The following is a 25,765-nucleotide window of genomic DNA, read 5'->3' as shown; positions in this document are numbered from 1 at the left end:
TTAGACAGAACAATTCATAGTTTTGCAGACAGACTACATACTTTCTTGATTCAAAGACAGTCAGACACTGACAATCACCAGCAAGCATGTCAGGTACTTTTTTATTCAGTAAAAAGATAGAGTGGAAAAGGTAGGAAAAAATGAATCAAAAAGTGACCTTTAGAACTATTCAAATGAGGATAATCTCTATCAAGGATTGTAGTGATGTGTCCCAAATGGTTCCAGAGCTGCACCCCTTCTGTTATCACTATTTTTCTTAATTTATTCATGGTTCCATGGCTCCACTTTTTCACCATTATGTAAAATTTATTCTTTACCCATATGTAAATCAATGTCTATCACTCAGTAACATGCATTGTGCCATATCAGATATAAATAAGACTGTTATAAGGAGATTTTAGTCTCATGCAGAAGCAAGAAAACAACTTTGAGTTGGTTGAGAATATAAAGTGAAATGATAAAATGTGTGATGAGACTCTACAGCTATCTGAATTCAAAAAGTACAAAAATAATTGGTGGTAGAATTTGTCAAGGAAGTTATTAGGGAGGTACAAAAGCATAGGTGGGTCTTGAGAGGTACAGGTAAGTAGAAGAGGAAGATAACTTTCCAAATCTATCTCTCTAAGGATAGATAAATAAAGATAATTACCTGTCCTAGCTCATGAAATCAGTAGTTAGTATGATGTATCTACCTATTCATTTATTTATTTAGTCATCAAATATTGAGCATGTTACATGCAAGCATGCCTTTAGACCTGAGATTTAGTGGTGAACTATATTCAGATACTGTCTTTGCACAAATAGGGTATAGATACTCTGGGGGGAGACACTCAATGCAGAAAACAAACAAGTGAACAAAGGAGCTGATGTTGAGTAGCAGAAGTGCTATGAAGAAATTAAATAGCGTGATGTGATAGAGGGAGACTGGGAAAGGAGTCTAATTAGTTTTGATGATCAAGAGTTGCCTCTGAATGATGAGAAGTCACTTAGATGAAGAAGTAGGACTGCAGATTCTAAAGAATGGGAGAGCACACAGGTAGACCTTAGGGCAGGAATGGATTGGATTTGTTGCAAGAATGCAGAGAAGGGTCATGGTTTAGGAGGAGCAAATTGGGAGATGTGAGATGAAAGGTAGACTTGGGCAGGCCACGCAGGGTCTTGCTGGCCATCATGCAGTGCATGTTAGCCCACTGGGGACAGTCCTTTCTAAAGTGGTGTTTGAACTTTTGCCCATTTCGTCTTTGAAAAGTGTGGTGTTTCCTTATTCTCTTGCTTGAGGTTCATCTAACTTCTTAATTCTGAGCCTAGATGTCTTATCAGTATTATGAAAAATTTTTGGCTAAGTCTCTCTTTTTAAAAAACATTTATTTATTTATTTATACAGAACTGGGGTACAGGCCAGATGCGTGGGAGGGTGAGAGGATTCACCAGAGCCAGAGCAGGGAGCAGATCAGGCAGACTGACTAAATACACTGCTGAGGGGAGCAGTGGGTGAGACAGGAGAGGTCTGCCGCGCCATGTGGGACCCTTGCCCGTCGGCCAGGATCGAACCGGTGCTGCAGCTTCACAGTGCTGTGCTCGACCGCCTGCGCCACCAGGGGAGGCCCGCAAAGTCTCTTTTAATATTGTTCCTGTCCTATTTCTTCCCTTCTAGAATTCCCATATGTATGTTAGACCTATTCATTCTGTCCCATGTGACTCTTAAATTCTTTTCTGTATTTCCTATCTTCTTATTTCTTTACACTTTGATATAGTTTTTTTTTAAAATATTTATTTATTTATCCATACATACAAGAACTGGGGTACAGGCCAGATGTGCAGGCGGGTGAGAGGATTCACCGGAGACAGAGCGGGGAACAGAACAGGCAGACTGACTGCTGAGGGGAGCAGCAGGCGCGACAGGAGAGGTCTGCACGCCATGTGGGACCCTCGCTTGCCGGCCGGGATCAATCCAGCACTGCAGAGGCTGTGGACACCTTCACAGCACAGCGCTCAACCGCCTGCGCCACCAGGGGAGGCCTGTGCTTTGATTTAGTTTTATCAAATTTTTCATCCAGTTTATTAGTCCTGTATCTTTTTTGCTATTCTATCTCTGATTTTTTTTTTAGTTGAGTAATTTCTATTTATTTTCCTGGAACATATTAAATAGGTATCCCAAAGACTCTTTGTTTAAACATATTATGCAGTTATTTTAAAGCCCATAGCACATCAGTGTCTGGACTACCTGTGGATCTATATATATTGTCTGTTTACTTTCCTGATTTGTGATCATTTATCCTGCTTCTTGGTTAGCTTGGTAATTTTTGATTAAATAAGCATGTATATTGACAGTGTTAGAATCTTTTGGTAATACTCTCTTCCTCTGGAGAGGATTTGATTTTTGTTCTGTCAGACAGAGAGAGGACTTTCAGTTCACCTTTAACCATGTTGAGTCTCTTTTGTGTTTGCTTTATTCTTAGGACTCAGACCTTTATGGGTATTAGCTGAGTTTCTAGGGTTCATATCACTGTCCTATTTTGTTAACAGGTAGTGAACCCATATCTAATACTGGGAATTTGCTGTTTTCTCTTTGGCTTTTTGAGCTTTTAAAATGCCTTTCTGTTTGGTTTCTTGGCAGCTGTCCTTGTGTATGTGAAAAGCAGGAATTGGCCAACGGTTATAGGAACAATTTCACATCGATTGTTGGTTTCACTTAATTTGTGTTTCTCTTTTTCTCCAGTATCTTAAATTCTCACATTCTGTCTGCACTTGATCAGTTTTTTTTTTTTTTAAAGATTTATTTATTTATTTATACAAGCACTGGGTACAGTCAGAAGCGCGGGAGGGTGAGAGAATTCACCAGAGCCAGAGCAGGGAACAGAACAGGCAGAAGGACCAAAGTACACTGCTGAGGGGAGCAGAGGGCAGCAGGAGAGGTCTGCGTGTCATATGGGACCCTCGCTGGCGGCCGGGGATCAAACGGGTGCTGCAGAGGCTGCGGACAGCTTCGCAGCCCAGGGCTCAACCGCTGTGCCACCAGGGGAGGCCCACTTGATCAGTTTTTTTCCTTCCTTTCAGATCAGTGAGATGGTTTCAATTGTTCCTAGTATGTTCCTAAGACCAGCACTTCCAACTAAAACTTACCTCTTGGGATAAAGCCCCAGAGAAGGTCTCACTCACTTCTATGAATAGCCCATTCTCTAGAGTTTTGGCAGCTCAGGCTGTCTCTTGCTATCCTCTTATGTCACCAAACAACGTTTTTTTTCATTGTCTTTTGTTTTGGTGGATGGATTAGTCTGGTAGCAGCTGTTCATCATATCGAGAAGCAGAAGATCTTCTTTTTAAAAATAACGTTGTTAGCTATATTACTTATTCCTTTTATGTATTTGCCACTGGGCACCTAAAATTCTCTGAGTAGAATATAGTGTGACCATGAGAGTTCATTACATGGGACCCTCTGGAATAGGAGGAGAGTCCTAGGTCAGCTCCGACTTTCCCCCTTAGGCTCATAGGAAACTCATTGATGGCATTGATGGGAAACTCATTTGATGTTTTGTTGACATATCAGTCACAAAGTACCTAGAACTATTTAGTTTCATTATCTAAGTAGATAGATAGTTGCCCACTGAAAATGCTGTTGTTTAATTATAAGTAATGCATCCCTTATCAAATGTGCATTTATTTATTTTTGGCTAAGACAATGCAAAAATGGATTTTCCAATTAAATTTTGGACACCTGGCAAGCCCAGGAAGAAACAACCTGGGCAGTGGCCTAGGGTGAGAGAGCTTTACAGATTGATGGAGTCCAGCTAAGCCTAGCAAACAGAAGTAGCAGGACTCTGAACTTAGTAAGCCAGTTCAATGAGGTTGGATTTTGACAGAAAGCTAATGGGAATCCATTAAAAATAAGCTTTAAATCTAAAAGATTATTGGGCTGCCCTGGTGGCTCAAGGGGTTAAGCACAGCACTGTGAGGCTATCCACAGCCTCTGTAGCACAAGTTCGATCCCTGGCAGGCCAGGGAGCTACTCACAAGGAGGAGCAGACCTCTCTTGTCTTTCCCACTGCTCCCCTCAGCGTGTATTTCAGTCAGTCTGCCTGTTCTGTTCCTTGCTCTGTCTCTGGTGACTCCTCTAACCCCCCACAACTCTGGCCTGTACCCCTGTTCTTATATGCATAAATAAATAAATCTTTAAAAAAATCATAAGAGGGCCTCCCCGGTGGCGCAGCGGTTGAGCGCTGGGTTGCGAAGCTGCCCGCGGCCTCTGCGGTGCCAGTTCGATCCCCGGCTGTTCCCCAGCCACCGGAGGAGGGTCCCGCATGGCGCGCAGACCTCTCCTGCCGCCCACTGCTCCCCTCAGCAGTGTGCTTCGGTCCTTCTGCCTGCTCTGCTCCCCACTCTGGCTCTGGTGAATTCTCTCACCCTCCCGCGCTTCTGACTGTACCCAGTGCATGTATAAACAGACAAGCAAACAAACAAATAAATAAATAAAAAAAAAACATGCCTCTATTAAAAAAAAAATAAAAAAATCATAAGATTATTGTATTTCTATGTGATAAATGAATGAGAAGTGAACAGAATAAAAGGAGATAGTTGAGAAGCTTACCACTGTTTTGGTTCTGGCGATGTATAGATGGTGAAAAATGATTACATTCAAGATTTGCTTGAAGGGACTTTGTGATTGACAGTGGGGGTGAGTGGAAGGGGTGGCACCTACATTGTAATCTGGGAAACAGTGTGTGTGAGTGGAGATAGTTTCATTGTTGATACTAAAACAGGTACAAGTTTTCAAGAGACAGTGATGAATTAAATTTTCATTATGTGGATTTTACACATCAATGAGACATTCAAGTATTGGGTGTCTAGCCTACATATTTTGATGGTTGGGCAAAAGATCTGGACTATAGATGTAGATTAAGAGTCATCTTCAAGATGATGACTGAAGTCATACAGGGAAGAGAAAAGAGTTTCACGTAATAGTGGGCATGTTAAGGTGAAGGACTAATGAGAGATAGAACCTGAGGAGCACAACAATGCAGGCAGCTTGCTTTAGGACTAAGGAGCAAAGAAGAGTAAGAAGAGATACAAGGATAAGCCAAGAGTGCAGCATAATGAGGCTGAGGGGTCCTCTAGTTTCCAAAGTTTGGGTGTGTCAAAGGGTTAAAGAAATGTGGAGTCTGAGATTTGACAAGGAAGTCTGTCTCAGTGTCAGGGATACTGATAGAAGAGATGAGGCACTCGCGTAAGAGTAAAAAAGCTTTATTGTTTGTGGTAGGTAATGTGAACCTTGTCCACGGGGGCAGTGAAGGGGGGGGGTCTTGGTGGATCAGATGCACACAGTGAGTTTGCATCAGAGCTGTGATACCTGCACTTAGGAAATCCTCATCTTTTAATATGGACTGTGAGCAAAATTGCTTGACATTGCCTCTAAAGGAGACATTATCTTCATTATGTTGGGGAGCAAATAGTTTATCTTCTGTCTGGAGGACGTTTCTGTGTTCCAAGAAGACATATGTGTGAAAATCTTTGAAGAGGTTCTCTAGGACAGAACTCTCACTGCTTCTGCTCTCAAGATTTGCTAAAGTGTGAGAAATCCCTGGAGAATGTCTCATCGAAGGGAGAGAGAAAAAAAAATTACAACCCAAACTATTCAACAAATATATTGTATTATCCACAAAATGACACTAAGATTTATCACTCACCTTTTCTTTTCAAAACAATTCTGTATTTAGGTAAGTTTCCCTCTTGTCTGTTTTATAGATAAAAGTGGTTCATTATTATTACTCATAAACTTGCTCAGAGTTGCACAGATAGCAAATAGCAAAGCCATGGTATGAATCCAGAGACCCTGACTGAACAAACTGACCAGGCTGACTGTACAACCCTTCCATGTTCTGACTTACAGAAAGGGTGGAGGACATGTTCTGTGGCTGCAGTAACATGACAGCCACTGCTGAGGCCTCTCTAAGTCACTTCGATGGATAGTGGGGGCTGGATACAGGTTGGGGTGACTCACCAAATAATGGAGAGGGGTGTACATGGAGGTAGCGAGTAAAAGCAACTTATTTAAAGGATTTGATTGTAAAGAGAGGGGAGGGAAAAAAGGAATCAAGGAAGAATTTTTTTTTTATTTGAAGAGATTTTGGTCTGCTTTTGTGTGGAAAGGTGCCAATGAAAACAAGGGAAAACAATTTGGGGGTCCGGGAGAGCAACTGAAGAAGCTGGAGTCCAGTCCCACCTGGGGAGCGTTTTGTGAGTGTGCTGGGTTCAAAGTATTCCTGCTGATGGCTTTTATTTGATCAGTGAGGTGACCTGTGAGATTGTCACTGAGCTTAAAATGCAGATGCCTGAAGAAAGAGGTCTGTTTTTTGAGAACAGAGGTGCTCTCTGAGAAGGACAGGTGAGAGAGTTGACAAGGAATTGACTGGAAGATTCCTTAGCACACTCAGGTGCTGTTCTGCTGTGATGAACAAACTGGGCAGCTGGATTAATAAAGGTTGAGATTTTTCAGGGTTGGAAACAAGGAAACTGGAAAAAAGTGTGTTTGATGTGGCAAGACATTAAGGCTGGGAGAAGCTGGTACATAAGGAGAGGCAGAGTGAGGGCCACTTGACTTCAAATGCTGATTAGGTAAACACTGTGTGGGGAGGAGCGGAGTGAGCACACTGGAATGAATGGGGAGTTGGGGGGTCCTTCGTGTGGGGGATTTTAGTGTTGTTTCATTTGCCATCCAACGCCATAACCTCTGCCTCTTTACATCATGTCAAGACTGTTAGGGGCCTCCCCGGTGGTGCAGCGGTTGAGCGCTGGGTTGCGAAGCTGCCCGCGGCCTCTGCGGCGCCGGTTCGATCCCCGGCTGCTCCCCGGCCACCAGAGGAGGGTCCCACATGGTGCGCAGACCTCTCCTGCCGCCCACTGCCCCCCTCAGCAGTGTACTTCGGTCCTTCTGCCTGCTCTGCTCCCCACTCTGGCTCTGGTGAATTCTCTCACCCTCCCGCGCTTCTGACTGTACCCAGTGCATGTATAAACAAAACAAACAAACAAACAAATAAATAAATAAAACATGCCTCTATAAATAAAAAAAAAAAAAAAATTAAAAAAAAAAAAAAAAAAAAAAAGACTGTTAGGATCATAGGCAGGAGAGCTAGAGGATTCAGCCCCTGACTTATCTTTTATACTGAACAGATGTTGACAGTGGGCCATGCTTACCGCGGGCACAGAGAAAGCACTTTGTGAGGTTGCCAGAATGAAAAACACAGCCAGGACAGAGCACCTAAATTATAGAGAGCTCTCTGGCAGAAGAAGTAAGGTTTTCAAGGCAAAGAAAATGTGTATTCTCAGAGTATCAGACACTAGACAACTATAGTGTTGTATAGTTATGAAAACACCTAGGCATGCTGCATCCTGGCAATTGTGAATAATGCTACAATGAATATGGGGGTGCAGGTGTTTCTTTGGGATCTTGGTTGCATTTCTTTTGGAGACATACCCAGTAGTGGACTTGCTGGATCCTGAGGCAGCTCTAGCTTTAATATTCTGAGAAAACTCCCTATTGTTTTCTATAGAGTCTGTATCAGTTTGCATAGCTGCTAACAGTGCCTAAGTGTTCCCTTTGCCTCACATCCTGTCTAGAACTTGTTGTCTGTTTGATAACAACCATTCAAACAGGTGTGAGATGATAGTTCATGGGGTGATGGTGGCCCAAGTGTTTAGACTTCCAGTTACAAGATGAATAAATTCTGGGGATTTAATGTGCAGTATGGTAACTATATTTAACAACATTATACAGTGTATTTGGAAGTTGCTAAGAGAGTAGATCTTAAAAATTCTCACCACACACAAAAAACCTAACTCTTACGAGGTGGTGGATGTGCTAACAAACATTATTGTAGAAATCATTTTGTAATATATACATATATTAAATTATTGCATTGTCCACCTTGAACTTACACAATATTATATGTCAAATATATCTCAATGAAACTGGGAAAAGAACTTAATCAAGAGGGATTAGGTTGAAATCCAGGGTTGATGTTAGTAAATTTTTTCCTCAAGTGACGTTCTCATTTGCCTTACCCTGCTTGTCTACTTCTTTTCAATTTTTGGCAGCCTTCTCTTCTTAGATACCCAAACCTGTGGCTGCGTTACTTAGTAACAACTCAACTGGGGCACACTTTTGAGGTTTTTTCTGCAGTGTTTGATTATGTGGAAGACACTTCCTCTTGAAGTTTGCTCTTTTGTTATACTTTCACTTGCTGTTTTTTTCTCCATTTGAAATAGTCTCTTTTAAGTTTCCTTTATGTCTTCTCTTTTCCCATTCATTGCTTAAGTACTGAATGTGCCCAAAGTCTTACTGGCTGTTAAAGAAGACATTGCTAGTTGCTTCCCCAAATCTGTTGCATCCCAATATGCTGGTTGCACACCTTTTATCTTCCTCTGTAGTAGCCAACCTTGAGTTCTTAACTGAGCTTGTTGTTCAGCAACATATTACAAGTTTGAGTGTCTCTGACCTCAGGGCAATCATGTGACTAGGGAAAGACCAACCATCCAGATAGCCTGGAACTTCTGGGTTGTGAGACCTTTAGTATCAAGACTAGGAAGATTCTAGGCAGACCTGATGAATTTGTTACCTTACATCTGACTTACTTCCTGCTAATGATGTCAGAAGGAAATGTCACATCCATGCTTGGTGAGTGTTTAATGTCTTGGTGCAAAGGCCCAAGACCTTGCCCTTTGCCCAAATTTGGAACACCTTCAAGGATGTTCCTGAGGGGCTGGCTCACACTTGTGTTGAATTGCATTGCACTCCAGTCTCTCCCTTTACTTAACCCTCCTTCACTCATAGGCTCAAAGGTGTTAGTACCAAAAATACCCCAATAAACGTGCCAAATGCAAATCTCCATTTTAGAGTGGATCAAGAGAACTTGATCACAGACAAGCTGTGAAGATGATCGTATAAAATGTCTTAATGAAAATATTAGTCTAACTTAGGAATACATCCTTTTGAATTAGTGTGGATTTGTTATTTAGAATTTGTGCTGTTAATGTCATTATTAAGTGAAAATGCTTACAAGCAATAGGTTGATTTATATCTTATTTCCTGAATAGATTTTTCATTTTCATATTATGATAAAAATAGACTTATTTTTAGCCTCTGAAACCCCTCCATTTCTCATTAAAATGAACACAAGGATTGCAAGACTTGAGAAAATTCTGTATCACTGAAAATGGTGGTCCACAAACTTAGTATCTATATTCTTTAAGCATTTAAAAATAATAAAGGTAAATTTCTTAATTGTTTCCACTGAACAAAGCATTTCAAATATGGTTCATTAGATGCAAACATATGTAGAAATTAGTGTGACACCATTTTTTTCTTACTTTACAGTTTTTCCAGAAGCATGAAACAGTGCCCTTATAAATTTTTGCCACTCAGGGTCTTAGAAGTGGAATAAATATAAATTGAGGATTTTGTTATGTGTATTGTTTTTCAAAGTATTAAACTGTCAGGGGTAAAGTATAAACAAAGACCTCTGCATAGTCACAATAGAAAATAGGGTCAGAGGAGAGAATTATCCACCCCAAAGCTTGGCATTGGCATTCACCGTAGAGAGAGGTGGAGAGCTAGATTCATCTAGCCTTAGAGCTTGGTAGTTAGTGGAGCATCACGTGGGAATACTGGACGAATCTGGGGTGATTGTGCCATAAAATCAGGGCCCATGTGTCATAGCAGGCTGGGCTGAGTGCTTTGCTATGAATCTGGCATTTTTGGATAGGTGTGTATTATGAGTGGAAAGGGTAAAGATTTCCATCTCCACAAAATATATTATCAAACTATGCCCTTGCTGTTTAGTTTTACATTTGTTGTGGGGGAAACTAAATAAGTGACTCAGTTCATTTCTTCAAGGTTAAACTCACTTAAGAAAAACAGCAGTACCTGGGCCATAGTAAGCGCTCAATAAAAGATACTATTTAAAAGCAAAAAAAAAAAAGAAAAGAAAAACAGCAGTACACTTGGATTTTATGTGCATTTGAGTCATTTTTAGATCACCCTGTAGAAGATAGTAATTGAGTGCTAACCATGATGAAAAAAAAATTCAATTCATGACACATTTTTGCCAAAAGATGGTGCTCATGTATCTGTTAAGACCATTTAGGCAGCTATGAAGAGGAAAAACAATATGCTTTCAATGAGTCTGAAGGTATGGAACCTAAGGCTGTTGGAATAATGACAAGAAACTTGCATTTTTACCATATTGCCTTTGCAATGTAAACAACTTAATGTAAAAGATATGCTTTCGTGAAAATGTATTATTAAACAGCAGCCTCTCACCAGAGTTAACACAGCAAATGAAAACATGGCTAAAAGACATAGCATTCTGAAACCATTTTATTATCTTTTCTTCCAACAACAAATCTTTATCCAGTACTATCTCTTTTAGTGCTGGCTAAAAGGAAAATAGTGAAATAATGTATGGAAAGTGTACATGCTAGTTTGAGACTCAGAATTTCATTGTTTTGCCAGGTAAGGGTGAAGATTGGGCTTTCTGTGTCTCAGACATGTGATTTAGCATCTTCAGCCCCAAGTATTGAGTATCTACTGTATACCTGGCACTCAGGATTTTACTTCATCCTCAAAATAGCTTTATTATTTTTTTAAAGATTGATTTATGTATATAAGAGCTGGGGTACAAGCCAGAGGCGTGGGAGGGTGAGAGAATTCACCAGAGACGGAGCTGGGAGCAGAACAGGCAGATGGACTGAAAACACCGCTGAGGGGAGCAGCGGGCGAGACAGGAGAGGTCTGCTGTGCCATGTGGGTTTCTCACTGGCCAGCCGGGAATCGAACTTGCGGTGCAGGGTGCAGAGGCTGTGGACAGCTTCACAGTGCTGTGCTCAACCTGCTGTGCCACCGGGGAGGCCCCCTCAAAATAGCTTTAGGAAGTTAGTACTTTACTCAAATCCAGTGAGGCTGGTTTGGAGATAGCAAACATTTGGAACCAGTATTTGAACCCCACATGAAGTCATTTCAAAGCTCAGATTTAATGACTGTTGCTTTGCCAGTATTGTAAATATATGCTTAACATCTGAATTCCAGGTTTCTAGAAAATATTGTTTAACCTTTGCAGGCTTACTGTTACTCTTGTGTGTAATCAATTATTTTTTGTAAACATATATGGAAGGGGGAGGTCTGTGTTCTGGAATCCTACATCTTTGGACAGAATGCCAATAATGCCACCCACTGAGCCTCCAAGAGAAGTTAGTTATCTAGGAAACAACTGGAGTCATAGTTACTTAAAGGATTTTTGTGAGGCATAGAAATAATTTAGTAATAATACCCAGAACATGAGTAATTAATGTTCAGAAAATATCCAAAAAATGGTATTCTTTTCTAGAAGCAAACTCTAAATAATCAGTGAGGAAAGAAAATCCTGTGAAGAAAATGACCAAAGCAAACATTGATTCTTCAAGTTAAGTTGGAAATACATATTTGTAGCATAGTTCTGTGCAATTCTGAAATATTCATTAAATATATTAAGTCAGAATCATCCCATGTAAAGTTTACTTTTTAAGCTGCAAAATTATTTTTTCTAAAATTCATAAAATGATATTTTGAAGTTGTAATTTGTTTTAATGCATTCATAATGTGATACGATTGACATGTTTTATAAATTACATAAAGTAGGATGAAAGTTAAAACGATTATTCCAAATCATCAAGTCCTAATGCTCTCATTACTAAATCAAGATTATGTAAAACTTTATGATATTAATTATTTTGCATATTTCTTTTACATGTAAAGTTCTAGTCTGGTTAATTCCCTGGGAAAAATTCTATGACAAATCATTTGAATGAAAATCTTACCAAATTTAAATAACTGTCTTGGAGGTAATGAGTGTTTAATAAACTTATTAAGTGCAGGCTACATATATGATGAAGGCATTCAGGTTCATTTATTTTTATGTTTTTGACTATTGTTAGATTACTTTAAATCCACACAGGTACTCCCAAATACTTAATTATAGCTATTTCCATTGCAATGTTTTTCCAACTTCAGTTGTCTAGTATAATTTATATTTGAGGGTTCCCCAAAGTCATGACATAAATGTATGTTTGAAAAATCCTCAGTCTCTTGGTGAATTTACTATAACACATCACCTCCTGCATTTCATTACATGGATTAGTCTTTAAAAGTGTAGAACAGCTGGGCTTCGCCTGTTGTATAACCTCCTCCCATGCTCTTCTCCTGACTAAATAACCCCAATTCCCTTAGCCTCTCATCTTAAATCCTATTTTCTAACGTTTAAATCACTCTGCTGATCAACCTGGCCCTCTTCAAATTTACTCACCTCTCTGTTATGCTAAGCAGTCATAATTCATTAACCAGTTTTCAATCAGCAATAAAGCAGCTGCCACTCATGGCATTCCCTGCCGAATAGAGATGGCTCCCCCAGAAGAATGGCCGCTGATGCAGAAAATGGGGTGGTATCCAGTGAGTCTTTAGATTCACACATTTGTTTAAATTTATATCTCTCAAATGAAGGATTTTTGTGTTGTGCACCCTGCGTGAAGCCCGTTCCTCTCACGTTCCCCACACTCATGTCAGTACCTGCCTTGCTCCCGGTGGAGCTGGGGATGTGGCATGAAGTACAGACTTGTCCTCTTGGTGCTTTATTCTCATGGGGGGGTCAAACAATATCTGAAATAAACTTAATTGTTATGAATATCTAAAATATTGGTGCTGAGAAGAAAATGAAGAAAGTGGGCCTCCCTGCTGGTGCAGCAGGTTGAGCACAGCGCTGTGAGACGGTCTGCAGCCTCTGCAGCGTGGGTTTGATTCCCGGCTGGCCAGGGAGATACCCCCATGGCGTGTCAGACCTCTCCTCTCTTTCCTGCTGCTCCCCTCAGCAGTGTATTTCAATTGTCTACCTGTTCTGCTCCCCGTTCTGTCTCTGGTGATTCCTCTCACCCTCCCTCGCCTCTGGCCTGTATCCCAGCTCTTGTATAAATAAAATAAATCTTTTAAAAAAAAAAAAAAGAAAATGAAGAAGGTTTTGGAGGGTTGTACAATGGGCTCTTAAGAATCTGTCCGTTTCATCCAGATTATTGAATTTACTGGCATAGAATAATCTCCAATGAGCCTCTGTACTTCTGAAATGTTTGGGGTGACTTCTCTTTGGTGTCTGACTCTGTTTATTAGATCCCTCCCTTTTTTTCTTGTGAGTCTGGCTGGAGGTTTGTCATTTTGTGGAATTTTTCAAGAACCAGATTTTGGTTTCATTGATCCTATGGGCTGTCTTTTTGACACTTACTTTATTCTGGTTCAATTTTTTAAATCATTTCTCCCTTCTACTGATTTTTGGTTTTGTTTGCTCTTCTTTTCTAGTATCTTAAGGTGAGAGGTAATGTTGTTTCTTTGAAGTTTTTCCTGTTTCTTGATGTAGGTCTTTATTGCTTTATGCTTGTTTCTTTTACTGCATCCTATAAATTCTTTTTTTTATAATTTCTTTTTTTTTTAAGATTTTTTTATTTATTTATACAAGCACTGGGTACAGTCAGAAGCGTGGGAGGGTGAGAGAATTCACCAGAGCCAGAGCAGAGAGCAGAACAGGCAGACCAACGAAATACACTGCTAAGGTGCATCCCATAAATTCTTACGGAGCATGTCTTCATTTTTGTTCATCTCCAGGCATTTTGTGGTTTATCCTTTGACTTCCTCATTTCTCAAATGGTTGTTCGTTAGTGTGTTGTTCAATCTCCTTATATTAGTGTTTTTTTTTTTTTTTTGCTTGCTTTTTGTTGTTGATTTCTACTTTGGTACCATTATGATCAGAAAATATACTTGACATAATTTCAATCTTCATGAATTGATTGACACTTCTTTTGTGACTCAACAAGTGGTCTTTCTTGGAAACTGTTTCATGTGCACTTGAGAAAAACATGTACTCAACCTTTTTTTGGGTACAGCATCCTATAAATGCCTATGAAGCTTATGTGGTCTAATTCTTCAATTAAGGTTATTGTTTCCCTGTTGATTTTCTGGTTTACCTACATTGGTAAAAGTAAGGTATAGAAATTTCTTACTATTATTTTGTTGCTGTCAATGCCTAGTTTCAGATTTGATAATTGTTGCTTTACGTATTTTGTTGGTCCTTTGCTTGGTGCATATATATTGATGAATATATATATATATATATATGAATATATATTCCTGATGTATCAATCCCTTAATCATTATATAGTGCCTACCTCTGTGTCTTGTTACTTTTTTAGTTGGATATTTATTTTATCTGATATAAATATGGCTGTCCTAGTCTTTTTTTTTTTTGCCCTCATTTGCTTATAGGGTTCTTTTCCAACCTTTTATTTTGAGTGTGTGTATATCTTTGGCTTAAGTGATATTTTTGTGGACAACTGTAAATGTTAACCAATGGGACTACAACAAATTAAAAAGCCTATGCACAGCAAAAGAAACTATTACAATCTAGAAAAAGCTCATAAATACAATAAAAACAACCTAATCAAAAATGGGCAGAAGAATTAAATAAGAATTTCTCTAAAGAACACATACAGATGGTCAACAGGTACAGAAATAAGTATTTCTCTAAAGAACACATACAAATGGTCAACAGGTACATGGAAAAATGGTCATCATCACTTGTCATCAGGGAATTGCTAGTCGAGACCACAATGAGATACCACTTCACACCTATGAGATTGACCCATATCAAAAAAGACCAGAAATGAGTGCTTGTGGAATATGGAGCTAAAAGAATTCTCTTACGCTATTGGTAGAAATATATACTGGGCCAGCCCCTTTGGAAAACAGTGTGGAGTTTCTCAAAAATTTAAAAATAGATCTGCCCCACAATGCTGCAATTCTACTTCTAGGTAACTATCCAAAGAATACAAAAACTAATATGAAAGTAAACTTACACTCTCATGTTTATTGCAGAATTATTTACAATAGCCAAACTATGGAAATAAATTCAGTACCCCCAAACAGCTAGGTGGATCAAGAAATGTGGTAAATATATACAATGGAATACTACTCAGCTGTAAAATAAGAGGAACTCTTGCCATTTGCAATAACATGGATGGAACTTGAAGCAAAATGAGAAAGACAAATGCCATTTTCCATATGGTTTTACTTATGTGTGGAATATAGAGAAACAAATCAAAAAGTAAGGTAAAACCAGACAACCACAGAAAACTGACTGTAGAATCAAGATTACATGACAGAGAAGGAGGAAGCAAAGTGAGAGGGGATACAATAGACTGTGCTGGAAGACTATGGGTGTTGGTGGTAGATATGGTATGAGTGCATGCATCTGAGAAGGTGTAACCCTAAACCTCTGAATCACATACCATGTTGTAAACCACTGTAAACTCAAACAAAACAATCTAAAAGAAAAAAAAAATAAAATCTTTAGAATGTTAAAAATATAGAAGAAACTTCAAGTGTAGAGCATAGTAAGTCAAATGTGGCTTACTCTTACTGACTGGGAGATAAAATGTGTAAATCTTTTTTTTTTTTTTAAATAATAAATTTTATTTTTATATTCCCCATACAATTGCAACCCCCTTATTTTGATCCCAATCCCTCCCCTCCTGCCCTCTACCCCCCATAGAATGTCTCTGGTTCATAGTTTCTTGTTGATTTTGATTTTAACTTTCTTATAGTTATTCATTTTCCTAGTCCCTTATTCAAGTTTTCTAGATTCCTGGTATGAGTGTCAATCTTTAATAATGCAATAATAAGGATGTTGATAAAAGCTGATGTCTGTTGAATGCTGAATAGGTAATCATGTATTATATTGAGCACCAGATACACATTATCTCATTGAACCCTTAGAATTATTTTTTTTAAAGATTTATTTATTCATGCATACAAGAACTGGAAAACAGGCCAGAGGTGTGGGGGGTGAGAGGATTCACCAGAGACAGAGTGGGGAGCAGAACAGGCAGACTGACTGAAATACACTGCTGAGGGGAGCAGCGGGTGAGTCAGGAGAGGTCTGCTGCGCCATGTGGGTAGCTCTCTGGCCAGAGATCGAACTTGTGCTGCAGTGGCTGCAGATGGCTTCATAGGTTGCGTCTTAACCCCTTGTGCCACCAGGGAGGCCCAGAAAGAGTTGATACTTTTACTAGCCCCATTTCCTAAGGATAAGCCTGAGACTTTCTAATGTTATCGAGTGACTAAGTAGCAAGGCCTGTAGCAAAATTAGGTCTTTTATGAGTCTAGAGCTTAATTTCTTAACCTTCCTATATGGCTGTTGGGAGAAGAGAGGGAAGGAAAAAATTTCTGCTTTTCTGCATTTCTGAGAAACAATAATCATTAAAACAAAAACTTTTTTATCCAAGACAAGACTCACTCTTCCCAGAGGGCATTTCATGACTATCTTTGATTACTCAAGCATTTCTTAGAGGCCTCACCCCATCATCCCATTCCAAGTAGCTTTAGGAAATGTCCCTCCCCACTCTGGTAGTGCTTGCTCTGAGATTATTACACAAGATTTTCTTATTAGAGCTTTGTATCCATCCAATGTCTATAGTGTCAGTTATTAAGGGCAATGTGCCTGGGTCTTCTGCCCTTTAGTCTGGCTGCTTTAGGAGTCAGTGTAGATTAAACACAACAGGTGCTAAAGAGGATCAGGAATGAAGGGATGCGATCTCAAGTTTGATCAAGTCTTCTGTCTACTCAGGCTACATTAATCCTGAGATAGAGTGCAAGGGTTTGGAGAATGGAGAAAAATGAATACTACTGTCTGGGCTATCCAAATTCCTATCTAGAACCACACACCCACTAATCATGAACTACTTTGCAGGTGAAAATTTTTCTTAAGTTAGGAAACTGTAGCCTTTACCACATGTTCAAATTCATTTCTTTGCAGTCATGGTGTATTTAGCACAAAGCATGTGTGAAGAAATTCAGTGAAAACAACTATTCTAAGGTACTTATCATCTTTGCCATTGATGGCTGTGTTTAAATCATAGACAACATCAGAAATAAGTTCCAGGTCAGTCTTCTATTACCTCTACTCCCTGGTTCCCCATGGTAGATTATTGAATTCTCTCACCTTTTATTTTACCTCTGTTCTCTGTTAACTGTCTTTACTAAAGAAGCTGCCATTCCACATCATCACTTCTGCCCTCTTCATCCTCCTCCACCTCCATTCCTGTTTCTTCCCATGCACTGGATCTCCCATATGCACTCTCTCCCACACCCACAGAAGGAAAAGCTGATGCTTCTCTTATATGACGCCTCTCGTGAAACCTCTCCTCTGTGGCTCCAGTGCTGGCCCTACTTGCAGTGGCCATTCCCCTCTCTGGGGCTTTGCCTTTATAAATTGGGCTTGGTTCGTTCAGCATGAGTGATTTTTTTCTGGCTAAGTTTACGCTACTCTGCTTTCTTTCTGTAGGAGACAGTTAGGCTCATTATGTTGAAATAATATTTGCTGCTTAAAAGTTTTCTTATAGAACCTTGAGCTCTTCAGGGGAAAGATACACTATAAATCCAATAAAGGATGAATACATAAATAATAAGAGGTTGGTCAATGCTGAGTACACTGAGAAGATTTTTTTTTTGCTACTAAGAGACACTATAAATTACAATTTTTCAAAAGTGTGGCAGTCTTATTAAAAGAAAGACAATTATCAGATATTTCCCTTTCTCCTGAGGATAAAAGAAGAACATGTGGGTTTAAATTATAGTACAAGGAATCTGGGTTAGACACAGTTTGTTTTTACAGGGCTATTATATTTAAGTAGACTTGGTTGGTATGTGAGAGTCATTAAAAATGAACTGATGAACACATTGCTCTGCACATGATTTTGACACTGATTTCAACAAGTTGATTTCCATGCTGTGGGGATTTTCTTCATGTGCTAGAAGACACTGTGTATAAGCAAAATACAACTACGTTGAACTGAGTTTCATTTCTGACATACGTTCAAGTAGCACTGTGTTATAAGCAGAGGTTTGGAGATCAGAAAAAGCAGTAGATTCCGAGCTCAGTTTAGCTTTATGAGCTGAGACAACTTATTTGTCCTTTCAAAATATCTGTTTTCTCAGTTGAACTTGGGGATAATATTTCTAACCTGTTAGGATTATCCAGTAATCTCAAAGAGAATTTATGTAAAATGGATGGCATAGTAATTAGCTTATATCAAGCCCCTAGTAGGTGGGGGTTTAAATCAAACCTGTATAGTCTCATTGTTCAGCTCTCTTTAGATCTCAAATAAATTGGTAAGAACAGGTATCACCTTTCTTTCCCCACTCTCTCTTTTTCTTCTTTCATTCCTCCTTATCTCTGCTAATTTCTCAAATTAATTGACCACTTAGTAGGTATCATATTCTCTACTAGGCACTCCAAACAAAACTGAGGAATCCACATTCTAGTAAGTTGCTGAGGCAAATATGGAAAGGCATATCTTCAATAAACGATCCATAAAATTGTATGCTATTTATCAAACTGAAGAATTTCCTGCCTGAGGTATCGTGAGAAAGAACACGTGCAGCGACTGTTGGAACTCCAGCTCCTTAGAAATCTCTTCCTGTGGCTTAAAGATACATGAAATATCTGCAAGATTTCTTCAGACTACTTGCGATCTTCTTCCATAATTTTGATGTTATCCATGACTTGCAGGTTTACATTCTTCATCTATCATCCCTAGTTGAATTTAGAGCCAATAAAGGGGAGATCTAGGATTAAGTAATTATCTAGATTCTTTCATAAATTATATTAAGAGGAAAAGAGGCACAACTACATGAAGAAAGACAATGGCAGACAGCTTCACTGACAAAAGAAGTCAGCTTTCTAGAAACTGGAATGTAGGTGATGTTTGGTTTTTATTCAACAAACAAGAGTAATCTAACTATTATAAGAAGTTGGGGAGCAGGACATGACCTAGTGACAAGCAGATCTCCTCTGCAGAAATACAAAATCCAAAAGATTCTGAAATTTGAGCCATCAGGCAGCTGAACCAGCAAGGGTGAAAGTTAGGGCTGGGACTGAAACTCATGGTATGTTTAAAAATTTTCTGGATCCCTCTACACTGTCAAGCATTCTGTTTTTTGCTAGCAGAAGATTGGAGTTTTATTTTCTGGAGAGGTGAAATCACAAGGTTTCTGCACTTGGGGTATTGTGCATACTTGCGGGTGCAGATGGGACCTACTAGTATTAAAAACAAGAGATTTAATAAGAATTTACTCACATAGTGATAAGCAGCCTCTCATTCCTTTCCTTGTCTTCCATTCCTTGGGTTCAGACAGCTGACCTAATTCACATCCTTGTCCTCTCTCTCACCTCCCTCCCCCACCCAAGGACATTGTAAAGATTCCTCCCCTGAATAAAATAGCCAGCCCAAAATAACATTAAGCTCCCCTTCAAGATAGAGTTCTTTCAAGCTTATCCGCATATTAGAATCTCTTGGGTGAGATTTTAAATAGTCTCTTGCATGTATCTCACCTCATATCAATTGCATCAAAACACCTGGGAGGGACTAATCATTTGAAGAAACCTTTAATATGAGAGGCAAAAACAAAGAGAACAAACCAAGAACAACAAACTCACAGAAGTAATGAAGGGAACAGACACTCCAAAGTCTGTATTAAATTTCAGAAATAAAGATGCTGCAAAAAGAACCCATCATTAACAAGAGATAAAATGCAACAATCAGAAAGAAACTTTGGAAATTAATATGATACTACAACAGGGAAAAAATGTCCATCTGAAGATTTGTAAAGCAATTTCTCCCCAAAGAGGAAAAATGATTAAGTGGATAGTTATGCTAATTGGTAACTGTGCACTTTAGGCTAATTATCTGCCATCTCTCTTCCTTAATTTCCTTATCTGTAAAGTGAGAAAATAGTAAATATTCTTAATAGTATTGTGAGACTTAGATGAGTTAATAAATGTAGAATGCTTAAGACAATGTGGTATTGTTAGTTGTAAGAATAAGGGAAGAGAAAGTAAAAGAACATTAGATCATTCCTGATTAAAACTGAAAGGACTTCCGGAGAGTAAGAACACAGAGGAGAAGAAACTGCTAAGAAAATAACATGAAAGTATTCTCAAGCTTCCAGTATGAAAGGACTCAATGAATATTGACATATGAAGTAAATAAAAATAAAAACAAAACAGAAACAGCACAGCACATAAATGTGAAGCTTTTCCAAAACATAAGGAAAGAAGAAAAGGGATTCTGAAACTTTTTTAGAAGACAAACACAGAACTGCAAGGCTTTAGACAAAGGGCAATTATTTACAACCTAGATTTCTATAACCAACCAAACTAATATAATTGTGACTATGGAAGAAGGGCATTTTAAACACATAAGGAATGAAAAATAATCTATTTTCTATATATTTTAGGAGTACACTGGAGGTTTTGCTACAAAAAGACAAGAGAATAAAGAATACTAGAGAGACCCAGAAAAAAATATAGTGCACACCTGGCAAATACAAAGTCATTACTTAATGATGAAATGAAAATTCTTGAATATGTGCCATTTCTCACAAATTTTGGGATCTAGTTGCAATATAAATTCTGTTTCAAAAGATACATGAATTTTTAATATTGACAGATTTTGTCAATATTAGTGGCTGCCAGTCAGCAGCAGATGTTGACCATGAATGGTGTTCCAGGATGATTTTTTGACTATGCTCCTTTCCTTTTCACCACCCCCCCAACAGATGTCTTATTCATACCTCCCTAAGATTACACATCACACTCACCTCTCCATCTTTCCTGTTGGGAGGACCACTTTTAGCCGTTTTTGGTTTCTTTTCAATCTATCCATGCGACATCATCTCTGTACTTATGCATTTGTGTTGCCCCCTCAGTGCCTTTCATAGTTTATTAACTGGAGTCTAGATGGAAGATAAAACAGCAAACAACAGTGACAATAACAACGATCTTTTTTGTTTTAATTCAAGTGATGTTGGTTTACGTTTTTGCTTGTATTTTGAGAACATAGGATTCCCTTTCTGGTGCTGTTTCCATAGCACTCTTACCACCAAACTGCCCATAGTTCACAGCCATAGTGCACTGTGCTCCCTCCCTTTTCTCACCACTCTGAAAGTCTCAGTTCTTTGCTTTGCTTTCAAGGGCTAGTTTTTGAGTTTGGCTTTATCTAATGCTTTGTGTGCTTTATCTATATAAATGACACTATATGGTATTTGTCTTTCTCCTTCTGGCTCACTTCACTTAGCATATTTCCTTCCAGCTCTATTCATGTTGCTGCAAATGGTACAAGTTTATCTTTTTTGATTGCTGAGTAGTGTTCCATTGTGTGTATGTACCACATCTTCCTGATCCACTCATCTGTTCTGGGGCACTTGGGCACAATCTTCTTCCTCCTACTATTCTTTCCTTCCTTGTAATCTTTACCTAATAGCTGTTTCCAAAATATATGACCCAAATGGCTTTTACCAAATATTTAATCAAAGAATTAATATCAGTTCTTTAGAAATTCTTCCATAAAAGTAAAAGAGAAGGGAATACTCCACAACTCAATTTTTGCCAACATGGTGTGGATGAAAATGTTGGAGAAACAATATTTCAGAATAATGTATCTCACTATGTACACTCAGACTGTGTGTGATTATAAATTTTATTTGTTATGAATACCTGCTTATTGGCCCATATATCTCACCAGAACATGATTTACTTGTGGGCAGTGACCACATCCTTGAAATTTTTGTTTTTTTGGTCCTGCACTACATTCACAGTGCCTGACATTGTTGGTTGAATAATGATTCTGCCAAATATTATAAATGACATTTGGAATAAGAATCCTGATGTCCTGCTATTCTTAAAACTGCCCATTCACTTATATATTGTTTATTGCAAAAATCATTTAAGAGATGTAAGTTTGCCAACATCAACATAATACTTGAAGTTAACATATTTTTTAAATTTTTATTTATATATTTTTTACATCATTGTTCATTTTTAAACAAAGTTTGCTTCCCCCTTCCCCATCCCACCCCAGGTATAGTCCCTATAGAATTTCCTTCACCAATGCACCTGTGTACCATCACCACAATCCCCTATGCTCCTCCCTCCCTCCCTCTGATCTCCCTCCCCCCTCCTCCCATGCAGGATGTCTCTGGTTTATAATTGTCTGTTTTTGTTTTGTTTTGTTGGTTAACACATAATTTTGATATAATTCTTTTCACATTTAAAAATCCAGTTGCAATTATCCCCAGGTTTGGCAGTAAATGTTCACATTACAATGTCCAATTACATACACATGGAGTTTTTATGCTATGGAATAGGCCTTCACTAGGGCATACACAGGTCTCCTGGGGATCTTGCTAAAGAACAGATCCAGTAAGCTGGAGATTCCGTATGCCAGAGAAGCTTACAAGTTATGCTAGTTATCCTAGTTCATAGGCTATAGTGTTTTTTTTTGTAAGATTTATTTTATTTATACAAGAACTGGGGTGCAGGCCAGATGTGCAGGAGGGTGAGAGGATTCACTAGAAACAGAGTGGGGAACAGAACAGGCAGACTGATGAAATACACTGCTGAGGGGAGCCGCGGGCAAGACAGGAGAGGTCTGCTCGCCATGTGGGTTGCTCCGAGGCTGACAGGAATTGAACTGGCACTGCAGAGGCTGCGGACAGCTTCACAGCGCTGCAGTCAACCGCCTGTGCCATCAGGGAAGCCCCATAGGCTATAGTTTGAAGAGCAATGTTCTAGATTACAAAAATAAAGTCTATTTCTTATTCTCTAAGAGAAACAAGGCAAGTGGATTACAGATTCTGTTGCACAATGTCAACATGCCATCAAAGCACAAAGAAAAAAACCCAGTGAAAATAGAAATCACAGTGCAAGTAAACAACATCATAAGGTATTCAATAAGTATTTGCTGCAATTATATGTAAATAATAATAATAACATAAGCAATTGCTTTCCCCCTTAGTGCCCAGTTGAGCTAGATAGCTTTATTCATTGGTGATTGTTGAAATGCTTGCTGATCGTCTTTTATTTATTCATGTGTTATAGTAAAATCTTGACAGCTTTTTAATGTGTTAATACACTTATTGACAAAAGTACATTTGATTTTCCTAGAAATTCCACTTTACTACAATTGGCAACTATAAAATTATAGTGAGGAAACATCAATTTCTTGAGAATCTAGTGTTCACTTAAATTATGAATAATTTGCAGTTAAATCAGCACATTTAGATTTATTCTTAATTGTAGCAATGAGAAACAGACACATCTATAGTTTGCAAAGCAGGATTTAATTATTTCTGGAGAACATCTCATCATAGATTAGTTCCTATTAAGAAAATTTAATATATACAAAATCAGGCATAAAATATTATTACTGCTTTAAAGTACTAGGCAAGGAACAAATACTTTTTATTGCACTTTGTCACAATTTTTATGTGTACTACCCAGTGGTGAAAATTAGAATATATTTATGAGACAATAAAGTACCATTTTGTTTTGTATTGGAAAACATTGACAGAAAAATATCTAAGCGTTTTGCTGCTTAAAAGTTGAATTAATTTCATAGGAATTAAGAAAACTTAATAAGCTTAACTGTCTCACAGAAGTTGTTCAACAGATCATGAAACAAATGTGTCTTCTGATGTAAAAAACAATTTCTGATAATGTTTAATGAGTTGAAAAATTACACTGTTTTCTCCAACAAGGATGTTGCTCAATTTCTAGGTGTACATGTTTGATACTTGCTTTCAGTATTTTCCTCCTCTGTTCCTTTTCCCCAGTTCCTACCTCAACCAAGTAGCACAAGGTTTGTTACATTACAAACGTGTCCTCACCACTGGAGAACATGTGCGTGTACACACATGGGCACACATGGCATTCGAAGGTAAATGTTTTAGATGCAAATCAATAGAGTAAATTTGGGTCACAGGATCTAGGTTGTAGGAGGATTATATCATTGTTTTAAATTCTAAGAATTAGCAACTTTTCTAAGTAATTTATTCTGTGGCATTATTTTGGGCTAGTTGTTAGGGTTTCCACATTTATCTATTTATTAAATTTTATTTCATGTTTTATATAGCATTGGGTCCACAATATCCACATGTATGTAGGCATTGTTTGTCTGATAGATTGCATGCTTCTAGAATGAACTTGGAGGCTTGAGATTGCTGAGGGGAGCAGCAGGTGAGACAGAAGAGTCTGCTGTGCCATGTGGGTGGGTTAGCTCCCTGGCCAGGGATCGAACTCATGCAGCAGTGGCTGGTGATAGCTTGAAGGCACTGAGACTTAACCCCTGCACTAGCAGAGAGGCCCTGAGAAACTATTCTAAATAATGATCCTAAGTCAAAAAGGCTGGCAAAATTCAGTTCTGTACACTCTAAGAGTATACTGGTAATGTGGAAGTAAGTGAGTAAATAAATGGATTAGTAAGTGAGAAAATAGGTAATATGGTAACAATTTTGAAATTAAAACTATGGTTCTAATTATATCAGGTACCAAGGACATATTCTTGTCTTGAACAAAGTCTCACCTGGCAAAGTCAGGCCAATTAAATGTTCCTGTGGTAGGATGGGAAAGTCACAGTCCTTGAGGTAACCATGCCTTGTTGGGTTTGTGGGGTGAAAAATGTGACTACTTCAACTACAACTGCATACAAAATATTTTAATGTAGAGGGGGGAATAATAAAACATTCGGGATTCAGGAGGACCTTACAGAAAAGGTACTATTAAACTGTTTCTTAAAGAAGTGATTGACACTCATTAGTGAAGGTAAAGAATATAAAACATGGAGCTTTAGACAGTAAGTTATACTATTTCCCTCACTGATTTCTTTTCTGCACTGAGTCAATTACTAATCGTCTCAGGGATAATTAAGACTTTTGTCACAGGAGGAAGTAGAACAGAGATATCCTATGAATGGTAGTATATGATGCATACCTCTGTCTAGGTACTCATCTATCAGTCTTTCCATCAGTCTGTCTGTCCTTCTGTCCATCCATTTGTCCATCTATCCAACCATCCATCTGTTTATTATTACAAGTCTATTGTGAAAGAAACATTACAAAACCAGGTAGATTTGTTGTTGTTCATAACGTGGGTAGTTGGGGAAAAAGCTGATAAGGTACATTGCTGGAACATGGCTGAGATAATGGGACAAGATCTGGAAGTAGCAGGTAAAGGGGTATATAATCAATACATGGTGTCAACTTTCACCCTGTCCTACCTGCTGTGTTCTGAATTGGTCTCCTCCTCAAATTCCCTTGTGGAACCTCATGTCTGATGTATCATCTCAGGAGGTAAGGTCTTTGGGAGCTGCTTAGCTCACAAAGGTGGGGCCATTATGATTCAGACTAGTGCTTTTATAAAATATGTCCCCCAGAGATTTCATTCCCGTTGCTCTTGTGAGGGCACAATGAGAAGCCAGCAGTCGGCAACCCCAAAGAGGGCCTTCTTCATCACTTGACCCTGCTGCTCCCTGATTTCTAGCCTCGAGAGTGCTGAGAAATAAATCCCTCTTGCTGAAGCCACCTAGTCTGTGGTCATAGCAGCCTGAATGCACTAAGACATGGCATTGTTGTCCTCTCCACAAGAGAGCCAGATCAACACCTGTAGATTATCAGTAACAAGAACCGAGAATCCTTAATGGCTTCATTTTGCCATCATGAAAGGTCTTCCTGTGATACCCAATGGTTATCCTCAGATGTTTTTAATTCTTTTCCATTGTAGTCTGAGGCTTTGCCAAATCCCAGCTAAATAACAATGCCATGTCTTAGTGCATTCAGGCTGGTATGACCACAGACTAGGTGGCTTCAGCA

The 25,765-nt window shown here is 38.7% G+C and overlaps 1 long non-coding RNA gene across 3 annotated transcripts; it reads right to left on the bottom strand.

The window, feature by feature from the left end:
* Positions 1 to 5,242: 5,242 nt before the first annotated feature.
* On the bottom strand, positions 5,243 to 25,276 carry LOC119233815 (uncharacterized). 3 transcript variants are annotated; one of them, XR_005122479.2, is made up of 3 exons: positions 25,174 to 25,276; positions 20,720 to 20,854; positions 5,243 to 5,586 (listed from the first exon to the last, which is right to left on the bottom strand). It is a non-coding gene; the product is annotated as an uncharacterized LOC119233815 (long non-coding RNA). The 3 variants fall into 3 exon arrangements; XR_005122481.2 differs by having other exon boundaries at positions 5,243 to 5,575; XR_005122480.2 differs by lacking the exon at positions 5,243 to 5,586 and adding an exon at positions 17,690 to 18,653.
* Positions 25,277 to 25,765: the final 489 nt, after the last annotated feature.

Source organism: Talpa occidentalis, unplaced genomic scaffold (assembly GCF_014898055.3).
Source record: "Talpa occidentalis isolate TD23 unplaced genomic scaffold, MPIMG_talOcc4v2.1 talOcc4.8, whole genome shotgun sequence".
Taxonomy (NCBI): Eukaryota; Metazoa; Chordata; class Mammalia; order Eulipotyphla; family Talpidae; genus Talpa; species Talpa occidentalis.
The sequence above is the reverse complement of the archived record's forward strand: the minus strand, read 5'-3'. Positions and strand labels throughout refer to the sequence as shown.